At 36.4% G+C, this 6,718-nt stretch overlaps 1 long non-coding RNA gene across 1 annotated transcript; it reads right to left on the bottom strand.

Moving 5' to 3' along the window:
- Positions 1-618: 618 nt before the first annotated feature.
- LOC141598869 (uncharacterized) lies at positions 619-6,297 on the bottom strand. Its single transcript, XR_012523651.1, has 2 exons — positions 5,614-6,297; positions 619-1,167 (listed from the first exon to the last, which is right to left on the bottom strand). It is a non-coding gene; the product is annotated as an uncharacterized LOC141598869 (long non-coding RNA).
- Positions 6,298-6,718: the final 421 nt, after the last annotated feature.

The raw sequence follows: 6,718 nt of genomic DNA, 5'->3' as shown, positions 1-6,718 counted from the left end.
TAGTATCGACTCAACTCCCTCCCGGGCTCATGACTCGATTTCCCCAACTCAAATATTGGTCAAGGTCATTAAGACTATGATAGATTCCCTATCATCCACTCCCTCTCCCAAGGGTCGATTTCAAACCGAAAATTAAAGGCACCCTTCTCAAGTTCTCCCTCCCGGGTTCAACTCAAGTTGGCAACTAGTTTAAGTGAGGTGAGCCGACTCCCAACCTAGCCAACTCCCGTTGACGGTCAAAGGTCAAAAGTCAACAACAATCCCAAATAAAACATTACAAGTCAAGTCCTTTAATTAACCCAAACTAATTACCCAACAACTAATCAAAATGGGATTTAATTATATAAACATGGCATGTTAGGGATTAATCAAACCCTAGTGAAAATACTACTCACTAATCATTACTAATCTAACACTAAATACATTTATAATTACTCTAAACATAACATTAAACAAAATAAAGTGATAAAGATTGAAACTTTGACTAATCTACGAATTAAACATAAATAAATTAACACTAAACATACCAAGAGTAATAAAGACTAAAACTTTAACTAATTAAAGTAATTACACTAACTAAAAACATGACAATAATTAAATAACAATAAGAAAAGGAAGGAGAGAAAATATTACCAACTTGAATTAAAAAGGAATTGAAAAGATAGATCTTCATACAATGTTGTGAATTAAGACGATAATCTAAATCTAGACTAAGGAACAATCAAGAAATTGTGAATGTTTGATATTTTGGAAGAACAAAATTGTAACCGTCCTAAACTATTCTACTGCTCCTGTTTTCCTATTCTCTGCTCGTCTGCCCAGAACCCCAGACACAAAAATCAAGCTGCTTCTCCGAAATGTGATGCTCGCCCTTTCTATATGTAACACGTGACTACCCTTTTTGAATCCACTGCCTTCCGTCTTTTGTTCAATGACCAAAGGGATCAAAAATTGGGATTATGGGCTTCTTTCATTACATGCCCATGTGAAAACTTATGGCATCATCAATAAACCAAGAGGCCCACATTTAAAGAAAGTTGGCTGCCAAATATACACAATCCAGCACATGACTAACGAGTGACGAGAAAGTTATTCGTGACCCGTCTTGATTCGCTATTGATCCGTCTTGTCTCGTTTTATTCAATCCGATTCTTCTTTTCTTGGTACCTACAAAATAAAATATCGAATCACAGTACCAATATTCCAAAAACTAACATGAAATAACTTTATTCAAAACTATTCGGTTAATGTATAATTTAACACGAAAATGGGTCGATAAAGCTAACTCGGGTTATTAAGTTGATCAAATAAGATATAAAATGCGGATCAATAATACGTAAAATAAAGCGTTATCAAATCTCCCCACACTTATCTCTTACTCGTCCTCGAGTAAGCAAAATCATGATTAATGCAAGGCAAAAGATGGACCCTTTATTTAGAAGTGTATGCACAATCTAAGCATCACTTGGTTATTCTATTAATAATATCCGAATGAGTATTAGCGCACTCAACGCCCTTTCAACTCACGTAATTTCACTTATGAGGGAAAAGCAAAATTCGCAAGGCAAGTAAGGTCTTGCACAAAACTTAGACACATCCAATAATTAGGCACAAAGAAACAAATAAGGATGCATCAACAAAATGAATAGCCACTTTCCTCATCTAAATGGCGGAGTCAACTAAGAGGGAACAAATATAAGGGCATATACTCCGTCACAAATACTAGTTCAACAAACCACTAAGTCTAAGAGAATGAAACCAAATCACCTCCACATGGTGTTAAACTAGACTACTTTCGTCCTCAATTTCCAAATGCTTTCGTCAAGAGCGATCGGATGGCGTGGAATGATGATCCCCATGAAACTAGTGGCATATGACATGACAAGCCTCGAATTCTCTACAAAAGTAAAGGTCATGGATCGTCCCAAACTCAACAAGGTGGCATAACAAAAAGGTTTTTGGGAATGAAGTGCTCAAGTCATTGTACAAAAAGGTGGATTTGACTATCATTCAAAATTTGACCTCATTTCAACTTCCGCATTTCACATTTCAAAACTTTAAGATGGGGTTTGTCCCTTCCTTGCTAATGTCCTTTGCTTTCGCCAATCGCTTATTAGGCAACCGGTTAACCTCTAGACAATAGCTTTTCGGGGTGATAGTCACTCTGTCTTTGGGCGGTTGAATTCACAACCGTGTGGGGGCCCAATTCAATGGATCCCTCTCCAAAGCACATCGAAATGGTACGCCTCCATCAAAACAACTAACTTCACAAAATTTGAACATTTCAACACACTTTGAGGTTTCATTGGCATTTAAAAAATTTCCACATCACAAAATCTTTGAAATGAGCACTTTAAACTTATTCATGAAAAATATTTTTTGGTTGTCATACCGCCAAGTCAATCAAGGTCACCAAGACAAGTTAACCAAGTCCACATCGCATCACGGGGTTGGATAGGTGACTCACATGCAAACCCTTGACTAGGCTTTGGGTCATGGGTCAAAAGACACTAGTATGACACAACCTAGGGTGTTTTAAATCCATTATAGTAGGCAAAGTTTTAAGTTGAAAAGGTATTTGTAGCGGCCCTAAACGCTCTTGTCAAAATTCCCAATTAGGCACTTTTCCAAAACATTTCCCTTAATGCAACTATATGCCATGAATGCAACTAGTATATACATGTTATAGTGCAAGTGCAACTATCAAACTATATGCCAAGTAAAGTAATGCAATCTAACCCTAGCAACACATAGGCACACATCACCAAGTTCCAAAATTGGAACATCCTCCTCAACATACAAAGCCCAACCTCCTCAATTATAAATAAGAGAAAAGAGAGGGAGAAAGGAGAAGAGATAAGAACGATTATACCAAGCCTCTTCTAACTCCTTAGCATATGCCTCCGATGTTCCAAATGTACTTATACACTTTATTTCACAAACAACAATATATAAAAGACATGTATAAAAAGTTTCCTCCCCACACTTATTTATTTACATATGGGAGGAAATTAAAGACAAACAAAAACATGTTTTTTTTTTGAAAAATTGAGATTTTTTTTGGATTTTTCTTTTTTTTTTGAAAGTTTTATCGAATTTATATTCAAATATATACAAGGTGGATATTTCCCTCCCCACACTTAAAATGTACATTGTCCTCAATGGACCAAGTGTAGGAAGAGAATAAGAAAATAAAAACATATTTTTGGGTTTTTCAAATTTTTTTCAAAGAAAAGAACATATTTTTGATTTTTAGAAAAATATTTCAAAAAAGAAAAAGATGCATAAAAAGCTTGGGTTGCCTCCCAAGAAGCGCGGTTTTAAGGAAACCGCCAAACCTACAAGTGATCCCAACAACTAACCAGGATCCCACAATTTATGGCCAAGGCCACTCATTGCCTTTATCTTATCAAAGAAGCTCAAATCTTTCCAAATTTCTTGGTTTTGATCATTCTCCTCATCATTTTCAAACTCAACTACATAAAATATTTCCTCCTTCATTGGAGGAGAATGATCAAAATCAACAAGCAAGGGACAATCAAGAACATATGAGACTTGATTAATCTCATTGTCCCTTACTTCATCATGCCACTCATCCATATCAAATACAAATTTCTCAAAAATGGAATGGAAGACATCACAATTATCCAATTTAAAAGGGAGGGGGATTTCAAACCACTCACCATTGCAAGCTTTATCAAGTAAAGGAGCATCATACTCCTCATCAACATACATAATTTCAAGTAAGGGGACATAAGAAATGAGGTCAATGTCATCGGTGGGTATAAGGTACTCATCCTCATCGCAAAAAGGTGCCTCAAATTTCTCATAAATAGGCTCATCAAGAAGATGCACCTCACAACCCCTCTCACTATCAAAGCTCAGAATCTCCTCCTCAAGAAACTCGTCATCCCACTTAACTTCTAAGTTTTCAAACACAATTCTCTCTTCATCACTCTTACTCTCATAATCCTCAAAGAGAGCATCCTCCTCATTAGTGGGTGTGGTTAAGGGAGTAGGGGAGGTAGTGTGTATATCCTCGAAAGGGGTGTAAGGCTCGTCCTCAAAAAAGGGGGTCTTAACCTCAACTTGCTCAAAAGGTCTTTCCACCTCAATCTCAAGCCTCTCCTTTAAGACATCCTCACTTTCCTCAATCTCCACAACACCCTCACTAACACACACAAACTCCTCACCAACATCCTCAACACTCTTACCAACATCCACAATAGTATTCTCCTCAATACTCAACAAAGAAAAATTAGGCTTTCGGCTTTCACGGTTCAACCAATCAAAAGATTATATGCTTCATCATCGACTTCAAGATAAATCACCATCACATAAGGAATCAAGAAAAGATTTAACTTGACTATTCATGCCCTTCTCAATTGTAAGACGCAATTCTTCCTCACTAAAATCATGCTCGTCTAGTGAGTCAAGAAATTGCACAAGTCTATCAATACAAGCCCAAAACTCTTCATTTTCATATTGAGGAAAACCAAGATAGAACAACATTTTCAAAAATAACAATAAACGTAGTCTAACAAATCTAAAACTAAACTAATATCAATCCGTTGATCTCCCCGGCAACGGCGCCATTTTGATAACGCGGGTAGAGGTCGTCGTACCCGATCAAACAATTTAACTCAACTAGTAAGGGTAGTCGAGGTCGAACCACAAGGAGATCAAGGATTAAATACTAATTTTGTCTTAAATTATGAGTTAGCTACGTGAATCAAGAAGTTGAGAGATATAGTAAACTAAATGATTAAACTAAATTAACTAACTAAGACTACTAAACTAAATAAACAAGTAAAGAAATAAAGATTTAAGCAATAAGGAAAGCCTAGGGTCCGATTTATCCACTAACATGCTCATCTACCATCATAAATCCCGTTAATTAATCGTTAGGGTAATAGTGAAGGGGAAAACGCCTCTAATTCGCCTATTAACTCCCTCCCGGGCTCATAATAGGACACTAGTAGTATCGACTCAACTCCCTCCCGGGCTCATGACTCGATTTCCCCAACTCAAATATTGGTCAAGGTCATTAAGACTATGATAGATTCCCGGTCATCCCACTCCCTCTCCCAAGGGTCGATTTCAAACCGAAAATTAAAGGCACCCTTCTCAAGTTCTCCCTCCCGGGTTCAACTCAAGTTGGCAACTAGTTTAAGTGAGGTGAGCCGACTCCCAACCTAGCCAACTCCCGTTGACGGTCAAAGGTCAAAAGTCAACAACAATCCCAAATAAAACATTACAAGTCAAGTCCTTTAATTAACCCAAACTAATTACCCAACAACTAATCAAAATGGGATTTAATTATATAAACATGGCATGTTAGGGATTAATCAAACCCTAGTGAAAATACTACTCACTAATCATTACTAATCTAACACTAAATACATTTATAATTACTCTAAACATAACATTAAACAAAATAAAGTGATAAAGATTGAAACTTTGACTAATCTACGAATTAAACATAAATAAATTAACACTAAACATACCAAGAGTAATAAAGACTAAAACTTTAACTAATTAAAGTAATTACACTAACTAAAAACATGACAATAATTAAATAACAATAAGAAAAGGAAGGAGAGAAAATATTACCAACTTGAATTAAAAAGGAATTGAAAAGATAGATCTTCATACAATGTTGTGAATTAAGACGATAATCTAAATCTAGACTAAGGAACAATCAAGAAATTGTGAATGTTTGATATTTTGGAAGAACAAAATTGTAACCGTCCTAAACTATTCTACTGCTCCTGTTTTCCTATTCTCTGCTCGTCTGCCCAGAACCCCAGACACAAAAATCAAGCTGCTTCTCCGAAATGTGATGCTCGCCCTTTCTATATGTAACACGTGACTACCCTTTTTGAATCCACTGCCTTCCGTCTTTTGTTCAATGACCAAAGGGATCAAAAATTGGGATTATGGGCTTCTTTCATTACATGCCCATGTGAAAACTTATGGCATCATCAATAAACCAAGAGGCCCACATTTAAAGAAAGTTGGCTGCCAAATATACACAATCCAGCACATGACTAACGAGTGACGAGAAAGTTATTCGTGACCCGTCTTGATTCGCTATTGATCCGTCTTGTCTCGTTTTATTCAATCCGATTCTTCTTTTCTTGGTACCTACAAAATAAAATATCGAATCACAGTACCAATATTCCAAAAACTAACATGAAATAACTTTATTCAAAACTATTCGGTTAATGTATAATTTAACACGAAAATGGGTCGATAAAGCTAACTCGGGTTATTAAGTTGATCAAATAAGATATAAAATGCGGATCAATAATACGTAAAATAAAGCGTTATCAGTTAAGTATATAGATCTACTTTATTTTCCTTCAACTTTATCTAACCCGAGGAACCGTTCGTGTGATTTACGGGTATTTTTGTTCCGGGCCCTGTAATCCCAAAAACCGTGTATTACACTTCATTTCAGCCGTTCGGGAAGTCGTGTCTGGTCATGTTTCCTTCTCCCCCGAATTTTCTTGCACGTGTCCGAGGTCGCTTCAGGAGTTGCATGAGTGCACGAGTAAGTTGCAGATTCAACTATTTTGTGATTAAAACTCATTTTTTTGGTTTAGAATGAAATGTTGGAGTGTCTTATCCATGCGTGTTTGAGTGTCAAGTGTTGCCAAGAAACCATTTCAACTAACAGCTTTAGCTAATGGGTTGCAGTCTTAAGATTAATTTT

The sequence above is a fragment of the Silene latifolia genome, chromosome 9, assembly GCF_048544455.1.
Source record: "Silene latifolia isolate original U9 population chromosome 9, ASM4854445v1, whole genome shotgun sequence".
NCBI lineage: Eukaryota > Viridiplantae > Streptophyta > Magnoliopsida > Caryophyllales > Caryophyllaceae > Silene > Silene latifolia.
The sequence above is the reverse complement of the archived record's forward strand: the minus strand, read 5'-3'. Positions and strand labels throughout refer to the sequence as shown.